Consider the following 21,519-nt stretch of genomic DNA (forward strand, 5'->3'; position numbering starts at 1 on the left):
GTGCTTAGCCATGTCAGACTCTTTGTGACCCCCTGGACTGTAGCCCCCAGGCTCCTCAGTCCATGGAATTTTCTAGGTAAGAATACTGGAATGAGTTGCCATTGTCTACTCCAGTTGCTGCCCTTCACTCATTATCTAGTTCCCCCTCTTCCCACACCAGACAGCACATGTACTGAACACTACCTGCTTCATATCTTCTTCCTCTCCCTAAGGAATAGCATGGCCCTGGGGATCATCATTGTTTACATGGTTGAAACAGGCAGTACCATGCATACGTGCTCTGTCGCTTCAGTCGTGTCCTACTCTTTGCTACCCCATGAACTGTATAGCCCAGCAGGCTCCTCTGTCCATGGAATTTTCCAGGCAAGAATACTGGATTGGGTAGCCATTTCCTTCTTCAGGGGATCTTCCTGACCCGGGGATCGAGCCTGGGTCTCCCGCATTGCAGGCAGATTCTTTACCGTCGGAGCCACCGGGGAAGCCCAAGCAGCATCCTAATGCCATAGTTCTCAACAGTGGCTGAGTGTTAGAATCATCAAGGAAACGTTAAAACAGTGCCAGTGTTGAGGTACCTAGAATGAGGTACCTAAAGGAATCAAAGTCATGGAAACAGAGAGTAGAATGGAAGTTGCCAGGGGCTGGGGGTAGGGGGAAATGTGGAGTTAGTGTGGAATGAGTCCTGAGCTCAGCTGGGGAAAAGGAAGACATTCTGGAGATGCAAGGTCACGATGGTTGCACAACAATGTAAATGTGCTTACCACTGAACTGTGCGTTTAAAATGGCTCAAGTGAAAAGTTTCATGTTATATATTTTTTACAATTAAAAATAGCAAAAAAATAACAGTGTCCCGGCCTGTCAGCCTTTCAGGGGATAGGGCTTGGGTGTCCAGTTTTAAAAACCCCCTAGGTGATGAAGCCAGGCTTCACAGCTGCTGCCTTCCTTACTCATTCCCTGCCTTCACGACTCCAACCACTGACATCCATCCTCCATTTCTGCAGCTCCCTCCCAGGACCACACTTGGCGTCACTGCAGAGATGCCGGGAGGGGTCATTTGAACTCAGCTTCATCCTGTGGTCCTATGGCCACTTGTTTGTGTCACCGTTCAGCTCCTCTTGTACACTGACGGCCCCTGTCTTTCTGTCCATCCACCCTTCCAGTAAGTGTTCACTGAGCACCTGCCTTTGCTGTGCTCTGGGTTAACAATGAGAAGACAAAGAGAAAAATACCTGTAATTCTTTAGATTCTGTTCCCTAATAGCTCCGGACTTAAAAAAAAAAAAAAAAAACCTGACTCCATTTTCATTGCTTTGGCCCTCGTGTAGGCCTTCGCTCCCGATTTATGCAGTTTCCTCACTGTTCTCCAAATTCCTCTCCCTGTGAAATCCATTCCTATCTAAAGCACAAAGCTTTTCATGGCACTCCTTTGCTTATAAATTTTTATTATAACATCCTTAAGGTTGAACTTCTAATTTCTCTCTTGCCTTTTTAAAAAAAATTTGAGTAGGTAAATATAAAGGACTTTCTAAAATATTTTTTTTATTGTGAAAAATAGATGTAGGGCTTCCCAGGTGACTCAAGTGGTAAAGAATCTGCCTGTCAATGCAGGGGATGCAAGAGACCTGGGTTCGATTCCTGGGTAAGGAAGATCCCTTGGAGGAAGAAATGGCAAGCCACTCCAGTATTCTTGCCTGAAAAATTCAACAGACAGAGGAGCCTTGTGGGCTACAGTCCATGGGATCACAAAGAGTTGGAACACACACACATACATATATAAAGTTTGCCATCTTAATAATTTTTAAGTATACAGTTAAGTGGCATTAAATATATTCATGTTGTTGTAGAACCATCAGTGCTATCTGTCTCCAGAACTATTTCATTTTCCCCAACTGAAGCTCTGTACTGGTTAAATAGTAACTCTGTATTACCTCTTCAGGCTTCCCAGGAGACTCAAGTGGTAAAGAATCCATCTGCCAGTACAGGAGGCATGAGTTTGATCCCTGGGTTGGGAAGATCCCCTAGAGGAGGAAATGGCAACCCACTGCAGTGTTCTTGCTTGGAAAATTACCATGGACAGAGAAGTCTGGGGGACTGTGGTCCATGGGGTCACAAAGAGTCAGTTACGACTGAGCACAATGCACATCCCCTCTTCCCTCAGCCCCTGATAACCACCAATCTCCTTTCTGTTTAATGAATTGGACTACTCTTGGAACCACATATAAATGGAATCATACAGTATTTATCCCTTCATGTGTGGTTTATTTCACTTAGCATAATGTCCTCAAGGTTCATCTGTATTGTAGCATGTATCAGAATTTCCTTTTTAAGGCTGAATAACACTCCTTTGTATGTATATAATGCATTCTATGCATCCATTCATACATTGATGGACACTTGGCTTGCTTGTACCTTTTGACTATCATGAATAATGCTGCTGTCAACATTAACATTCAAGTTGCTTCCTATTCTTTTGAGTGAATAACCAGAAGTGAAACTGTTGAAACATATGATAATTCTATGCTTCATTTTTTGAAGAAGTACCATAGCTTTTTTACAGTAGCTGCATCATTTTATATTCCTACTGGCAATACACAAGGGTTCCTCTTTCTAACCATTCTCACCAAAATCTGTTTTTTTTTTCCATTGTTGTTATTGCAGCTTTATAACATCTACTCAAATGGGTATGAAGTAGGTACCTTTTAAGACCTAGAAGGTGTTGAAGAAAAAGAGTTTATGTGAGACCAGTCTGTGGAGTTGTACAACTTTCTCCAGAGGGCTAGTGGTCCAGGTGGAGGGGCAGAAAGCATATCTTAGTTTCTTGAACTATTGGTTTGGTCAGTTGATAACATGGAATCATTTAAAAAGCAGTAATTCTAGGAAAGATTAAGATATTTTTGTTAGCAACTGCTGGGTAAGGGATTCCCCCACTTTGTAGTGATGTGGGGTAGGAAGGTAACCATAGAAACACACTGTAGTTTTATTTACACATTATTTGTAGCTGGTGCTACATGAATTCATGGTTAAGCTTATCCCAGGAGTTGTGTAATAGCATATTGATTTTATTTATGGGTTTTTAAAATATGTTTGATTTTATGCTTATGATTTTATTTACTCTATGAGTGCTCAGTTCTTCCCAATCTTATTTTTAAGGTCTTTAAGAATTTCTGATCAAAAACTCTGTTAGTTGTTGTTAAGGAGAAGTACAAAGCTGAATGGCACGACTAGACATTGGTGGCGCTTCTAATGAGCAGAGAAGACCAGAGCTGACTTCTTCCTGGAAAACTGAGGGCCGGTCATCTTGTTTGTGCCCATATTTGGCCTGACTCAGGGTTCTTCCTGGTGGATGTGCACACATGTCTCAGCCAAGACACATTCTAGTGTGGAGGTGTCTAGGGATTGGAAGGGCATGGTATAGGCTGGCGGCTCCTCCCGCCTTTGCTCCCTTCCCTGAGTGAGAACCCTTTCTGCACCTGTGTTGGGCTGGGACATCCCCTTGACCACTAGAATGAGGAAAATCTAGTTGCTTTGTCTTCCACCTAGTCACGGCCTGATGCTCCTGCTAGCATCTTGCCTCAGAGCATCAGCAGGGGACTGGTTGCAGCTGTTCAGCCTGGGGCCCATCTATCTCCTACCTCAATGTGAGCCTCCTCAAAAAAGGCGTCCAAGGCAGTTTACTGACACAGTAGACAGAATTTTGAGGCTAGAGGCAGACCTTATGGACCTGTGGAGTAGAGCCAGATACATAAAAACCCAGCCCTGGTGCAGTCAGGCTGGAGCACTTGGTTGGTGCCACCAGAGGAACCTTCCATGGAAACCATCTGAGGTCTCAGCATGGTCGTTCTTCACCAGGTGCATGGGTTTCCACAAAGACTTAGCAACAAGGGCCCTGCCTGAAGCCAGACACAAACTTTGTCTTGCAGAGAGTGTGGGTGAGAGGTATGTGGGGTGTAGAAAAGGCCCACGTAAAGCAGCCTTCCAGGAAAACTGTTGAGTTCCGTCTGGGGAAGATCTATACACTACAAAATCTCTTCATGCTTGTGACAGAAATATTAATGCCCAAACTTGGATTAAATAAAAGAATTTATTCTTTTTGTTGGTTTGTTTTTGTATATTTGAGGGCTGGGGAAACATTTAAGGAAATTTCTAACACTAGTGTTAATTTTTCTGTAACCTAGAATCAGAATTCAGTTTAGCAATCCTTCCTTTTTAGCCCTCATTAGGTTTGGGATTTATTAGTCCTGATTCAGGCAGAAGACTCACCCAAGCTACCTACCTTTGTTCTCCTTTCTCGAGAAGGTTTGTCTGAGGCATCTGAGTGCTGTGTTAAGAGATGATACCGCAAGAGGGAGTGGGACTGTACTGCTTACTTGGGGGCCGGCTCTGGTGAGCTTCCACACTTTTGTTTTTCTCACCCTTCCTTGATGCTGAAAATCGCTAATGAAGCCATAAAAGGAAAAATGACATGTCTGTGGCTCCTTTTTCCATGCCCTATGGAAAGAGAACACAAATAAACCAAACAATCCAACAAAACAAAATCCTTTGTTGTTCTGAACGCTTACTGATACTTTGTCGCTACTGATTGTTAATTACTGTCAGGTAACACTTTGGGTGATTAATTGACCTCTCTTAGCCAAAACAATAAAGCCTATTTAACTAATCCTGTGGAAAGCTGAGAGCAGGATTTGTTGTGCTGTTCTTTCTGTTGCTGGGTGATCCTCCACCACAGCCCCCATCTCCTCATTTCTAATCACACCTACTTGGGGAGAGAATTCTATAAATACACCCTCCACTTCATCATGGGTCCTCAATCTATCTGCAAATACTGTTTTTGGAGTCATTAAGACATATGCTTTACTCTTGAAGACAGATTGCTTAATTTTGTAAATGAAAGAAACCTAGGAACAATGCACAAAGGGGGATATCTTAAGCATGTTCTTGCTTCTAAAATCTTTCTAGGCAGCAGTTTACTTCTACTTTAAGCTGAGCATAGTGGATTTTCTGTCAGAGCCTGAACCCATTTTCCTGGTGCTGCTAAGAACTCGATGGGAGCAGTTTCTCTATGCAAAATGCCATGAGGAATGAAAACTCACTTGGTATGAAAACTTTAGGAACTCACTATGTAACCACGGAGACAGACATAGGCACAGTGTTTATTCTAATTGTCCAGGGTCCTCACTCAGAAACTCATCTTTCTGGCATCTTAATCTTAGACTTTCCAGTCACCAGAACTGTGAGAAATAAATTTCTGTTGTGTAAGCCACCCATCTATGTATTTTATTATGGCAGCCTGAGCAAACAAAGGCAAAAAGCAATATTTTAATGGTCGAATTTCATGTATTAGGGTAGTTGGGGGAAGGGGAAGACATTTTGCAATAGTTTGTCTGTCTGTTCTTTTCCTCAAATCACACCCTCTAGAGAGTCCCATTGGATTACTACAAAAATCTAATATAACCTGATATAATAGCTGTTAGAATTGTTAAATCTCACTCAGTCCAAGAAAAAAAATTAAGTTTATTCTCCTAGTTCTGAACACATTTCTGGGATGGAATTTTTTGTTGTGTGAGAGTTGATCGGAGTATCATTTTCTCTTGAACAGATTCGAGATGGAGAAAAATGTATACAAATGCCAGAAATATCTGTGAAATGGTCTTATTTTATAACTGCTTTTCTTAAGCTCGTGATTCTTGGCCATACTGCATGGGATAGGTTGCTTTCTCTAATTGTACCAAGGGACAACGAGGACTGTTCTTAGCTGAATAGAAAGTGGAAAATCAGCACCAAAGAAGCAGAGTTTGCAAATAACAAGACATAACCCTTCAATGCAACTTACTATAAGGGAAGACTGAGACTTTTTTTCTTTATCCCTTCCTAATATTATTGAGTTATAATTTGCATACAATACTAAATTAGTTTCAGGTATATAATGTAGTGATTCGATATTTTTATACATTATAAAATGACTGCAGCAATAAAACTAGTTACCATTCCTCACTATACAAAGTTGTTACAATATTACTGACTATAGTCCCTGTGTGTACATTATATCCTCATGACATTAATTTTAGGGCTGTAAATTTGTACCTCTAATTCCCTTCACCTACTTTGTCTATCCTTCCACCTCCCTTCCCTCTGGCAACAACCAGTTTGTTTTCTGTATCTATTTTGTTTCTGTTTTATTTTGCTTGTTCATTTGTTTTGTTTTTTTAGACTCCATATATAAGTGAAATCATACGGAATTTTTCTCCATTTGACTTATTTAAAGTAGCATAATACCCTCCAGGTCTATCCATTTTGCTGCAAATGACAAGATTTCATTCTTTTTTATAGATGAGTAACAATCCATTATGTATCTGCTTTATTCATTCATCTATTGATGGAAACATTCTTTAGGAAATTCTGCTCAGCTCAGAATACTTCTTATTCAGCTGGGTGATGACAGTAACTTTATTTGACCTCTACATTGATAACCCCCTTTCTCCTGCCAACAAAACTGCTTGGTAACAGGTAGTGGTTCAGTTCAGTTCAGTCACTCAGTCGTGTCCGACTCTTTGCAACCCCATGGAATACAGCATGCCAGGCCTCCCCGTCCATCACCAACTCCCAGAGCTTGCTCAAACTCATGTCCATGAAGTCAGTGATGCCACTCAACCATCTTATCCTCATCCCCTTCTCCTCCTGCCTTCAGTCTTTCCTAGGATAAGGGTCTTTTCCAGTGAGTTAGTTCTTCACATCAGGTGGCCAAAGTATTGGAGCTTCAGCTTCAGCATCAGTCCTTCCAATGAATATTCAGGACTGATTTCCTTTAGGATGGACTGGTTGGATCTCCTTGTTGTCCAAGGGACTCTCAAAGTCTTCCCCAACACCACAGTTCAAAAGCATCAATTCTTGGGTGCTCAGCTTTCTTTATAGTCCAACTCTCACATCCATACATGTGACAATGTGTAGTGAAGGACCCTTCATTTGTGGTGAAGGACCCTTTAAAAAATAATTTCCATTACTTTATAGATCCACATTGTATAAAATACAGTAAGAGTGAATCATTGGGAAAAAATGACATGCAAAATAAAAACATCACTTTTTTTTTATTACTGGATTTGGCAGACCTTATCAAATTGCTGCAATATTTTTTCAGTGATTGCTATTCTGTACTTACCTGTCATTGGTCTATAACATACAGATAAATGACCCCACTCTGAGAAGTGTAGACCAATTACCAAGTAAACTAGCAGGTCCATAGGACTTCTTCTTGGCCCTATCCTTAGGGCAGAGGGCTCATTATCTTAGAATTGCCCAGAAGGTTCTGATCTATCAAACACTGGAGGCTTCCCTCTGGGTTCACAATCTCTGGGATCCTCTTCCCATGGAGGGCAGTACTTTGAGACACTGCTCCTGATGAATTCATCTTCAAGTCTTCTTCATGCCAGATCTGATTTACCCTGACAAGCAAGCTTGTCTTATCTCTGAGCAGTGCCCTTAGGAAAATGAGGCAGAGGTGATATATTGTCAGTTGCCTTTTGCTCCAACTCATATCTTTTGTGTATGAAGGCTTTTCAGAATGAAAATCAGAACACAGAAAAATGGTAAAAACAGCAGGAATTAGAAAATAGAGGTTATGGAGATTAATTGAGACCGAGGCATCACGGGAATGGGTCAAAGGCCACAAAAACTGGGAGAGGGGACACCAGGAGCAGAAAAGGAAGAAAGGAAAGGAGCATGAAAGGTCTCTGAGGACCCTCTGTCTGGGGTTGGTTTAGTTCATCAGGATTTTAACACTTTTTAATAGTTCACCTCAGTAATGTGAAAAAGAGATGGAGCCCAAGACCCAGGCCTTCACCTACTGCCCCAGAATGAACATGGGGCTTAAAATGACAGACGTCATCTCCTGATTTTGAAAAATAAGATGTTATATATATAGATATATCTTCTATATTATTCATTATATATATGATTCCTTTAAAACAAAAATAAAATTATAATAGTCATGATATTTTTTTACTATTCTTGATTTAGTTGAGAAAACTATTCTTTAATACTCTTGCTTTCAATTTTCTTCTTAAGAATTCCAAATCTTTTCACCTGTATTATCTACACATCACTATTGAGATATTATTATTTACTTACATATTCAGTTAACAGATCTCTATAGAGGGCTCCATCTAGCAGTTAGCAATCTACAAAGTAGCTAGGAGCCATAACAGTTTCTTCTAGATTTGTGAGAATAGACTTCAAGATAGAAAGTATAAATCATTAAGACTTAAAAAAACTGTTGTGGGCATTGATTGGTATGGGTTCTAAAGGGAAAATAGTGAGGCAATCTGTGCTCTTTCCTTTCGTTCAAAAGTGCTCACTAGCTTCATCATAAGGAAGCCTGTGAGGTTTATGACAGGAAAAAACATCTGTGTTTTTGAAGCAGTTTGCTAAATATGCACTTGTGATTGCTTTGAATTGTTATCAATGCAGGTCCTAGTCGCATAGAACCTGTAAGAATGAAGGAGACTTTGGCTGCCTTTGTTTTCCCACTAGAGAATTCACCTATTTCCCTGTGTATTAACTTGCCCTGATTCAGTGCCTCTCAGCTGACTTCACAAAATGCTGGGTGTGTTAGGTTCTTGCCTGAAGTTAGGTTGCTGAGAGCATTTATATTTACTGCAGGCTCTCCCACTCTCCACTGAAGAGTTTAACTGAAGTTGAGATAAATGAACACAATCTTCTATTCCATACATACTAATTTGTTTCTTATACACAACTGATGCTCAAAATATGTACGTGTATGATCACAGAGTGAACGTTTTTATTTTTTGACTTCCCAAGTCTGAATCCCATTCTTGTGTTTGAGGAATCCCCACCTTAGGAGGCAAGGCAGGAAACAGAGCCCACCTCCCCCTGAGAGGTTGTTAGTACTCGACACTCTTCCTCAGGCTCCCTAGGTCATAGCCCATTAGGTGCCTGTGCCTGAGATTTAGCATCCATGCCTGGTGGTGCAGGGAGGCAGGAGTGGTGGCAAAATCACTATAGGGCAAGTGCGGGTGATGGCTGGGGAAGGTGAGGCAGCCAGTGGTTAATGACTGTGGCAGGAGTTCTTTGCTGGGCTGGTTTTATGTCATTTGAGTTCTTGTCCAGGCTCTTACTGGACACACATCTTTCCTACCTGTTTTCTGAGTATGATTTTCCAATGATTCTGTGAGCTACTTAATAAATTCCTTTCTGTGTAATCTGTTGGAGCTGGGCTTCGGTGCTTGCAGTTAAGAACCCCAAGTGACATACTTTTAAACATTGAAATTATGGGAATTTGATCTTTGGTATAATGTGTACTGTCCTCATTCCAAGTCAACTGAATGAACGCTTACTTTTAGAGCATTTGATGGAATCTTTATGGCAATTCCTGAGACTTTAGCTCTGGCTGTTTTAAGGCAGAGCTAGGTAAGTCCTGCCCAGTGGTGGGCAGAGCAGGCAATCTGTATTATTCTGGGATGCGCACACAGCCTAGGCTTGGATCTTCCAGAAATGCTGTCTAGGATCTCCACCAGTCCATTTAGTACTTCTGGGAATTAGAAACCTTGTCTCTTCTCCAGATCTCTATAGCCTTGTTCCAGGATCACACTTGGCTGGTGGGTCTGGTGCTGGATTTTTGCCGTACTTGTTCTCTTAGATGGGAGCTTGTGCAGGACATGATCTGCATAACCGTATCTGATAACCCTGCTGCCTTCCATGGTCAGGCTTCTAGTAACTCCAGTAAAGGGCTGTAGATGTTGAAGTCCTCTTAATCTCAGACCTCCCGAGAGGTGAAAAGGCAAGATGACAACATAAAGAAAGGCTAAATAACATAAAAGACTTTATGGACAGAGAGGAGCCTGGTGGGCTACAGTCCATGAAGTTGAAAAAAGACTTAGTGACTAAACAACAACAAAAACAGTTTAAGACAAGGAATGGGACTGTATTAGGATTCTCCAAGGAAACAGAATCAATAGGATAACTATACCTATAGATATCTATCTCTCTACCTGTGTGTGTGTGTATAAAGAGATTTATTATAAGGAATTGGCTCACATGATTATGAAACTGAAAGTGAAAGTTGCTCAGTCTTGTCCAGCTCTTTGCAACCCCATGGACTATACCCCATGGAATTCTCTAGGCCAGAATATTGGAGTGGGTACCTTTTCCCTTCTCCAGGGGATCTCCCCAACCCAGAGATTGAACCCAGGTCTCCCACATTGCAGGCAGATTCTTTACCAGCTGAGCCACAAGGGAGGCTGACAAATCCCAAGATCTGCATGGTGAGTTGGCAAGCAGGACCCACTCCAGTATTCTTGCCTGGAGAATCCCATGGACAGAGGAGCCTGGTGGGCCATGGTCCACAGAGTTGAAAACAGAAACAAATGAACAACTTCAGCATGTGCACACACACACACACTCATGGTCTGTCTTCTGGGAATTAACTCTTTTTTCCTTCTAAAATCCTCATTTAGAACTCATCTTTACCATGTAGTTCTTCATCACTACCCTTTTATTATTAACACTTCGCCCTCCAAACATGAATCTGATTATTTTTAGTGAAATTCATTCAACATTAGTACCAGTAAACTATTTTCTCTATTATCAAAATATTTTATTTTTGACTTTAAAAAAAACATATTTTATGTTTCTTTCATCTCTCTATCAGGATTGTAAAATATGAGGTCATATTTTTTGGTATCTTAATTTCCTTTGAGTGTGCTTTCAAAATAAGCATGAGATGTTTGCTTCTTATACTCAAAGTTTTAGCTAGTGAAATGTAAAAAAAAGGTACCTTATTACCCTTTGTCATAGTGGCAGGTGTGCAGATTTGGAGTTGAGACTCCTCTCCAATGCAGCAGGGATGGCTTAGATAGTCTCCTGTGATAAAGAGAAGGACAACTGCTCAAGTGGTCATAACAGTGTTTCTTAATTTAAATTTGTCTGTAAGAATTCAGAATAAATGAAAGAGAGCAGCTAGCAGGACATATCCCCAGAAAGCAAAGCCTAGTTGTAGTTCACTCTCTAGTCCCTTTTAGAAGCAGAAGTTCTTAATTGCAAGAAATAAACAAATGAGTTTCCAAAGTACCTACTAAAGAGCAGAATGAAGGAAAGTAGGCACTTTATCCTCCTTATTTTTTGTGTACAAACAAACCACCAAATTATCTGACATCTTTTCAATTTCACTTAGAGGTCACCAATGATAACTTATTTCCTAATGCTGGACACTTAAGTAGAAGCAGATTACTGTGCAAGAGTAGAGTAAACAGCATAAGTAATAAAGCCAAGCATCAATTTTTCATTTCCAGTCCGATCACTAAATTTTTAACCAAAACTGCCTGTGATACATTGTAGGTGTCCTTATATATCAATAAAATTGATCTGAACAAGTTGAGCCAAACCTACAGTTAGAGTGAAATTGGCAACACTAATATGTGTTAATGATAGGTGGGCCACCTAATTTTGAGAAATAGTAATGATCTGAATGCTGCCTCCAAAGCTTCTGTTGGATTTACTAGTGAACTTAACCTTACTTCTGGTTTTGACTAAGGTAACACATGCTTGGTAAAAGGAACCTCTGCTTACATTTCACTGGCCAAAGCATGTCATGTGGTGCAGAGGCCAGAGTGGGTGGACACCTACAATTCTCCCAGGAGCGAGAGCTTCAAAAGTCATATGGTCAACTTTTCAGGGCTGGGGATGTACAATCCTTTCACAGAGAGAGCAAGAACATGTTTGGAATATTAAATAATCTGTTATGAAACATGATTCCATTTTCCCCCATGAACTTTTCAAAAGCTCCTCAAGAGAAGACTTTTCTCAAAGCTAAAAATCTTCCATTCCTTTTATTGTTCTCTAAAACATGGTTTTAAATTTTTTCCATTCTGTGAGCATCCTTCAGTTTGCCTGCATTTGCTGGACTATTAAACTTCATGATCATGGGGACTGCGTCTGTTTTGTTCTCCACCAGATCCCCAAGGCCCAGCACTATACCTGGCACCTGGATGGCATTCAATAAATATTTATTGAACAAATAAAGTGTTCTTTTTACCTCATAATCTGATCAATACAGGTTGCAATAGAATGATTACCACCTTTATTGTAGATCTTGCACATCGTTTATAGAGCTTAGAATCATGTGTACATTACCATGTGAGCCTATGAACTTGTTATGATTCCACTGTTGACTAAAAGTTTTTCTGTAGTTGTTGCTTTTTAAATTTTGTCTCCCTCACATATTATTGCACCATTTTTTAAAACACTATATGCAGACTTTGACATTTATCTCCTTAGAGTAATATCTTATCCAATTCAGTCCATCCCTCCAGCCCATCAGTGTTTTCTATAATCTTGATTTGGTCACCAAGCGTATTTAGTCTCTTTCTCATAGGTATCATATGTAATCACATGCAAATTAGGTGTGCTTAATGGTTGTGTTCAAGAATCTGGAAAAAAATGGAGTAGGAAACATCTTCTAAGAAGTGTTTTGTGGCACAGTGTCTGAAATGTCTTTCCAGTCTGCCATTAATCTGTTATTGGAAATCTAGACCTCAAAAGGTTAACCAGCAAGCTCCATGACCTCATGGAGCTGTAGGAGCCCAAATCCAGGCTTTATCACTCACTCATCTGCTACTTACTGTGTCTAAGCCCTGGTATTCTATCTGTATAATGGGGTGAGGTGTGATGGTGGCAGGATTGAAGAGGGCAAGGAAGTGGGATTCATTAAAATAAGGTATAAAAAATGCTTAGCTCGTGGCTACTTTCTTGTTGTTGTTCTGTCGCTCAGTCATGTCCGACTCTTTGCAACCCCATGGACTACAGCACGCCAGGATTCCCTGTCCTTCACCAACTCCTGGAGCTTGCTCAAACTCATATCCATTGAGTCGGTGATGCCATCCAACCATCTCATCCTCTGTCATCCTGTTTTCCTCCTGTCTTCGATCTTTCCCAGCATCAGGGTCTTTTCCAATGAGTCAGTTCTTCACATCAGGTGGCCAAAGTATTGAAGCTTCAGCTTTAGCATCAGTCCTTCCAGTGAATATTCAGAATTGATTTCCTTTAGGATTGACTGGTTTGATCTCTCTGCAGTCCAAGGGATTTTCGAGTCTTCTCCAATACCACAATTCAAAAGCATCCATTCTTCGGGGCTCAGCTTTCTTTATAGTCCAACTCTTCCATCCATACATGACCACTGGAAAAACTATAACTTTGACTATATGGACCTTTGTTAGCAAAGTAATGTCTCTGCTTTTTAATATGATGTCAAGGTGGTCATAGGTTTTCTTCCAAAGAGCAAGCATCTTTTAATTTCATGGCTGCATGCAGTGATTTTGGAGCCCAAGAAAATAAAGTCTGTTACTGTTTCCATTGTTTCCCCATCTATTTGCCATGAAATGGTGGGACTGGATGCCATGATCTTAGTTTATTGAACGTTGAGTTTTAAGCCAGCTTTTTCATTCTCCTCTTTCATTTTTGTCAGGAGGCTCTTTAGTTCCTCTTCACTTTCTGCCATAAGGGTGGTGTCATCTGCATATCTGAGGTTATTGATATTTCTCCTGGCAATCTTGATTCTAGCTTGTGCTTCATCCAGCCCGGCATTTCACATGATGTACTCTGCATGTAAGTTAAATAAGCAGGGTGACAATATACAGCCTTGATGTACTCCTTTCCCGATTTGGAACCAGTCCATTGTTCCATGTCCGTTTTAACTGTTGCTTCTTGACGAGCACACAGATTTCTCAGGAGGCAGGTAAAGTGGTTTGGTATTCCCATCTCTTGAATTTTCCACAGTTTGTTCTGGTACACACAGTCAAAGGCTTCAGCGTAGTCAATGAAGCAGAAGCAGGTATTTTTCTGGGATTCTCTTGCTTTTTCTATGATCTAACAGATGTTAGCAATCTGATCTCTGGTTCCTCTGCCTTTTCTAAATCCATCCTGAATATCTGGAAGTTCTCAGTTCACCTACTGCTAGTTTAGAGAATTTTGAGCATTACTTTGGTAGTATGTGAGATGATTGCAATTGTTCAGTAGTTTGAGCATTCTTTGGCATTGCCTTTGTTTGGGATTGGAATGAAAACTGACATTTTCCAGTCCTGTGGCCACTGCTGAATTTTCCAAATTTGCTGGCATATTGAGTGCAGCACTTTAAGAGTATCATCTTTTAGGATTTGAAATAGCTCAACTGGTATACCATCACCTCCACTAGCTTTGTTTGTAGTGATGCTTCCTAAGGCTCACTTGACTTTGCATTCCAGAATGTCTGCTTTCTAGGTGAGTGATCACACCATCATGGTTACGTGAGTCATTAAAATCCTTTTTGTTCCCTTTCTTTTCGGCTACCCCAAGTGTCCTGTTTCTTGGATCTCTTTTCATTGAGTTCAGAATTAGAAGGCAAACTTACTGACTGATTCAAGTATAGTCCCCATACCCAGAACACCACATATGAAATATTGGGATCTAAATAAAACCCCCACTTTCTGAACATCCATTCTCAGGTAGCCAGGAATCTTTGAAAAGTTTTCAAATTCACATAGATATATAATCCTAGGAATGGTTTTGGAAATAGCCATGGATATTTACCTAGAAAACGAACATAGAGTTTCTGAAGATAAATATGCACACTAACTCTAAAGATATCCTAGGCTACACTTTTTTTCTTTTTCTTTCTTTTTAGTTTTTTAGCAGCTTCTCCTACCTAATTGTGTTTTGCTCAGGCACATCCAAATTAGTCTGAGCTGAGTAACAGAGGGAATCACAGAAGGAATTTGTCTCAAAATCCACAATCTGGAAAATCCACTTGTAGCTAATGAAGAGGAGCTTAGATGAGAAAAGAGAGGGCTCTGGGGATTTCAGGATATTTTCCTTTTCTTCTCTTGATCTCAAATGTCAAGTTCATTTTAACCTGTACTTCTGACACATTTTTACTAATGAAATACCTGCATATGTGCTCACAGCTGAACCACAGTAATAAATTTATGGACTAACCATTATTCTTCACTTTAGCTAAATGTGGAAGTATGCCTAAGTTTTAGTGCATCAAGGACAGTGTACCTCACTTGTGAGTACCATTTTATTTGTGCTGGGTTATTCATTGAAGTCCTTCTTCTGCTTGGGCTCAAATCCTACAGCTTGGTCCAAGGACTCAGACTCAGCCTGGATCCCAGTGATAAAGATGCTTTGAAACACTTTGGCAGAAGGCCCCCATATACAGCTTGAGACAAAGGCTGAAGTGCTTCTAGCTGAAAGGAAAGGGCAGAAAAGAAGAGGGCTGGGTTTGGGATTACCCAATATAAAAGGTTTAGCCTCATAGGGAGTCACATGCATGAGAACCAAAGCAGACCGTGACCAGGCCGAGCATCTGAAATAAGGGTCTGCTGGAGTGAGGGGGAACATGCAGGCTCACCAGGCCAACCCACTAGACCGATCAGTGTCAATTCCATCTGCCTCCAGATATCGGGCCTCTCAGCCATGCTGTTTACCAGCCATTTTCTGTCATTTTCTTTGTGCCTAGTTTTAATGAATTCAAGATTTTTTTTTTCTACAATTTTTGCAATTAAACTGTGAGAGGTAGGGCTTCCCTGGTAGCTCAGTTGGTAAAGAATCTGCCTGCAATGCAGGAAACCCCAGTTCGATTCCTGGGTCAGGAAGATTGTCTGGAGAAGGGATAGGCTACCCACTCCAGTATTCTTTGGCTTCCCTAGTGGCTCAGACAGTAAAGAATCTGCCTGCAATGCAGGAAACCCAGGTTCGATCCCTGGGTTGGGAAGATCCCCTGGTGAAGGGCATGTTACCCCACTCCAGTGTTTTTGCCTGGAGAATCCCCATGGACGGAGGAGCCTGGTGGGCTGCAGTCCATGCGGTTGCAAAGTGGGGTTGCAATGAATCAGATACTACTGAGCGACTAAGCACAAGCACATGGGAAGTAATGGTGAATTATTTTGTGGATATTAATACAGCTCTTGTGAGGGAAAATCAGAGTAGGAATTGCTACTTAGACCAAAAAATCTGTCAGATTGCATGTGTGCGTGCATGCTAAGTTGCTTCAGTTGTGTCCAACTCTTGGCGGTTAACCCTATGGACTGTAGCCCACTAGGCTCCTTTGTCCATGGGATTCTCCAGGCAAGAATACTGGAGTGGGTTGCCATGCCCTCCTCTAGGGGATCTTTCGGACCCAGGGATCAAACCCAAGTCTCTTACATCCGCTGCATTGGCTGGCGGGTTCTTTACCACTAGCACCACCTGGGAAGCCCCTAAGTCAGATTACTGCTCAAAACCACCACTTTCTTATATGCTAGTTGAGCTTCATGATTTGGACTCCAGGGACTCAACATTTACAAAACTGGAGGCAGAAGTCTTCCTAGTTTATCTTACATTTAAAGAAAGAGAAAGGATCTGTAAAACAAATAACAAAAGTGGCTTACATATCAACCTCATTTAGGAAGGCATGCTGTCCCTGGTATTGTAGAAGCAAGAAGCTATTCAAAAAGCTATTAGTATGCTAATTAAAAGACATTACTGTCTATTTATCAGCATAAGTCTGTAAGCATTCCTACTTCCAGTAATTTGTAAGCCTCTGTCATTTATTGAGTACATTAGTTTTTATTCTATAGGATATTTATTTTTAAATATTTCATAAAATAGACTAGGCTATCCCTCATTAGTCCAAATTATTAAATATTTTATTTATAGTAAAATGTCTTTTCAGTGGTTTATAAATAGACAGTTTTCAAAGATACCTGGGGTGTAGTTTTTCCTCTTTACAGAATAAATTTCTGTTCATGGAAATTGGATAAATATACTTGGTATAGAAATTTTTCCAGAGAATTTAAGAAATTATATTAAGGACAAGGCAGCGAAAGTGAGAAAAATAAAACAGGATGGGAAGTAACCCATGCCAGGGTGGTGAAATAAACCTGCTAGAGAGTGGTGAGAAATCCTATATCATACAGTACTTTGGTAATTTAAGAATGCACCAGCAAAAAGGAAATAAACTACCAGATGAGAATGAGAGGAACAGGATCCCTAATAGTACCATCAGCCGAATTGAATTTTAGGGGAAAATTTTTAGTCACATACCTGGCTGTTTCCTGGGATATCACATTGCAGACTCCATTTTCATTCTGAGTAATGGAGTGCAGACGAATGTTTTGGACGGTGGCAAGGGATCGAAAGGATTATTTAAAGTGGTGCTATTGACAATCTCATTGCAGAGGAGAAGTGTTCCAGTTGCGCAGTTCCCATTTGGAGACCAGGAAAAACCAAAAATGACTTCATACCCAAATGCTCAAATCAATGAGAAGTGTTGGATAAACTGACAGATGTCAAAGCCCTCTCTTCTTCGTTGGGTGAATAGTGAGACATATGTGATAAAATCAGGACCAGATGGGTCTAAAATGATACCTCCACTCCTCTGGAATGTGCCTGTGTGTGTATATATACATGGCTGAGCTCTTGTACGTAGGTAAGAACCACCATTTCATCTTTTTTTTTTAAACATACACAAAGTAGACTGAATAGTGAAATGAATTCCATGTGCCTATCACTTAGCTTCAACCCTACTCAATACTTTTCAGGTTTTTGGGGATAAAATTACATACATTAAAAATCTTAACTGTATAATTTTGACATATATATATACCATGTAACCCATTTCATCATTTCATTTTAGGCCCCTTGGTTTTCATCAGGGGTTTAAAACAAGACTCAACTAATTGGATCCTATTTTAATGTCAGGATGACCAACCCAATGCCAATGGCTTAGATTGCATGATCAGCTAGTAGAGGATATGTTGAAGCAATGTCGAGGGAGGAAGGATATACTGTAATTTATATACATACATAAAAAATCCACAACAGGGCAGAATAGGAAGGAAACGTACCCTGCAAATAAAGAAGTTAGACTTAGAGTGATCTGTGAAAGAATGTAGACAAGCCACAAGACAGAAAAAAGACTTCATAACTTCAAAAACTCCATGAGAAAAGATGCAACTTCCTATTTAGCATTTCAGTTCAGTTCAGTTGCTCAGTCATGTCTGACTCTTTGCAACCCCCTGGACTGCAGCACACCAGGCTTCCCTGTCCATCACCAACTCCCAGAGTTTGCTCAAGCTCATGTGCATTGTATAAGTCATGCCATCCAACCATCTCATCCTCTGTCGTCCCCTTCTCCTCCCACCTTCAATCTTTCCCAGCATCAGGGTCTTTTCCATTGAGTCAGTTCTTTGCATCAGGTGGCCAAAATACTGGAGTTTCAGCTTCAGCATCAGTCCTTCCAATGAATATTCAGGATTGATTACTTTTACAATTGACTGGTTGGGTCTCCTTACAGTCCAAGGGACTCTGAAGAGTCTTCTCCAACACCACAGTTCAAAAGCATAAATTCTTTGGTGCCCAGCTTTCCTTATAATCCAACTCTCACATCCATACATGACTACTGGAAAAACCATAGCTTTGACCAGATGGATTTTAGTTGGCAAAGTAATGTCTGTGCTTTTTAATATGCTGTCTAGGTTGGTTATAGTTTTTCTTCCAAGGAGCAAGCATCTTTTAATTTCATGGCTGCAGTCACCACCTACAGTGATTTTGAAGCCCCTCAAAATAAAGTCAGCCACTGTTTCTATTGTTTCCCCATCTATTTGCCATGAAGTGATGGGACTTGATGCCATGATCTTAGTTTTTTCAATGTTGGGTTTTAAGTCAGCTTTTTCACTTTCATCAAGAGCCTTTTTAGTTCTTCTTCGCTTTCTGCCATAAGGGTGGTGTCATCTCCCTATCTGAGGTTATTGATATTTCTTCCAACAATTTTGATTCCTACTTGTGCTTCATCCAGCCTGGTTTCTTGCATGATGTGTATGTGTTAAATAAGCAGGGTGACAATATACAGCCTTGATTTACTCCTTTCCCAATTTGGAACCAGCCTTGATTTACTCCTTTCCCAATTTGGAACCATTTTAACTGTTGCTTTTTGATCTGCATACAGATTTCTCAGGAGGCAAGTAATGTGGTCTGGTATTCCAGATACCAGATCTATTGAAGAGAGATTTTCCAAAACTCTTGAAGAATTTTCCAGTTTGTTGTGATCCACACAGTGAAAGCTTTTAGATGGTAATTAAAGGAATCCCAAAACAGGACCTGAGAAGTTGCCTTGACCATCAGTGTTTTAAAGCCTCACCATATCCTGTTGAAAAGGCTCATGCTTGACAGAGCCATGTCCACCACATCCTCATGGGCACTCTGCTTCTTCCCAGAACGACTTCTCTGGTCATGTCGTTGATCATAACTGATGTTCTTCTTGCCTCTGGAATCTCACAGCATTTGAGGAAGACAAGGCGGTTGCAGAAGCACAGTCCAGGAGAAGGCCACATGCCTACTATCAGTGTGTCTTCTTCCTCTGCCTCTTTTCAAAGTGCCTCATTCCAGGCACAGTTGTCCAACCTGCAAGGTGCATTCCTCTTCACAGTGTAGCAGAACCAGCTTCCCAGAGGGAATGCACTGACACACTGCATCGTTTCCTAGTGAGTTCACCACTCTCAGTTTTTTCCCACATACCACCTACATCTGCAAGTGGTTTCTTGTCTTTGCTCCAAGAATGTTCTGCTTTGGGATCTCAGTGCTGTGCTTGGAACAATGCTCAGAAATCTATTCCAGATGGCCCCTCATCTGCTAATCTCTAGCTCTTTCCCATTGCTGTGATTCTGGATGGGTGGCGTGGACCAAAATCAGTAACTTCTTGCTTGATGGTGGGCAAAGACAGCAAAGTTTCAGCAAATGACCATGAATTTAAGGACAGGGAACAAAACCATTTTTCTGTTGATAGAATAATTTTTTACAAAGGCATCTGGCTCCCATGTCTGTTGATCTTCCCAAAAGGAACATTGTATGATAAAGCTTTAATATAGTGATCCGTATTTTCTTTTCTATGCATTGAATGTAAACGATGTCAAGTTCCAAAACTCTGTCTTTTGGAACTTGTCTTTTCCTTAAAGGTGGTACCTTTTTTTATAGTTTGAAGGAAGTGAGCTTTAATATATTTTGGGGGTGGGGGGGTGGTGAAGGACCAATATTAATCAATAAAGTGTTATTCATCCTTTTGTTCTTGTCTATAAGCTCACGTATTTGGTTAAGAATATTAGATTTGCCCCTTTGATCTACTCATAGCACCTAAGCAGCATTTTGGAAGTTAACCACAAACAGTAGGAGTGTATTTGGAACAACTTAGGTTTTCTTCAATAAACTCTCATTTAGTAACTTAAATTTTAAAAAATACTTAGAGAATATGTATATATACATATACCATATGTAATATAAAAGCACTCAATTATTCTTAGAAAAGTTTTATTTTTGAATTCTTTTATAAAGTTCTAAGAGTTGCTAGGATCTGACAAATTGGTGTTCACTCTACCCACATATTTTTTAGTTTTTTTTTTGGTTTTATTTCTTCTTTTCATCCCTATCCCAGTCTTTGACTTTCTAGATAAGAAAACCCGATATTCCTTGGTCTGTAAAAACAAAGGAACTCCTTCAGCCCCGTGGCCATTTTAAAGAAAAATCAGGCATGTTTCTTTGTTCTGTTATTTTTATTACTCTCACTGAGCTATCAGAAGGTTTTGTTTGTTCTTAGTCTGTCTTTCCTGCTTCCAGTTCTTCAAAAGTACCATTAGATTTTTGCTGAACTTAAAATACTTCTTTTCCCTACTCAACCAGTACTTATGTTGTAGCCACGCGTTCCAGGAAACAAACTCACTCAGAAGGACAATGCAGATAGTGGAGTGCAGTTTATTACACCAGCGGGCCCAAGGCAGAGTCTCCTCTTAGCCAAGGACCCCGACCAGATTTTGTGAAAACCTGATATACCCTAAGCCTAAGTGCCCAAACCCACCTCCCCAAATTCCCTGAAACTAGTCTGAACCAAGGAAAAAGAAAGATACACTCAAAGTTAACCTGTGATTCATATGCCTTAAGCCTAGGTAGTTAACAGTGGACAATTATCAATAGGCTTGTGGTCATACCCCAATAAGCATAATAGAATGTATGATTCTATTTGGTTACACAGATAATTAGAGTATTCTTTTAGGCGATGGAGAGCCCTGGGGCTCTTCCATCCGGGGGCCTGGTTTTCCAGTTGGTGTATCCTTTCCATAGAAAAGGGGCATATAGCTCAAAGTCCACAGTCCGGTCCAAGATGGAGTCCTGCTTTCACGGTAGAGCCTGTTCTATTTCCTCCTTCACTTACTATTGTTCTATATTTTTTACACTGCTCACATGTTCCTATTTTTTTCCTTCACAAGGACTGGCTTTCATGATTCTTAAACTTACTTTGTTTTCATGATTTTTCCTTTTCCAAAAATATCTAGTGTCCTTTGTCTGCTGGTGACTTGATTTCTGGTGGTTTTACTTTACATGAATACAGAGTACTGAGGCAGTTTTGAATTGTCTATGAAATCCATGTCCAGATTTAAAAAATAAAATAAAATGTATGAGCCACATACCTTTAAGGATCTACTTTGTTTATTCCTTCCTACAGCTGAGGACC

The sequence above is a fragment of the Bos taurus genome, chromosome 2 (assembly GCF_002263795.3).
Source record: "Bos taurus isolate L1 Dominette 01449 registration number 42190680 breed Hereford chromosome 2, ARS-UCD2.0, whole genome shotgun sequence".
Lineage (NCBI taxonomy): Eukaryota > Metazoa > Chordata > Mammalia > Artiodactyla > Bovidae > Bos > Bos taurus.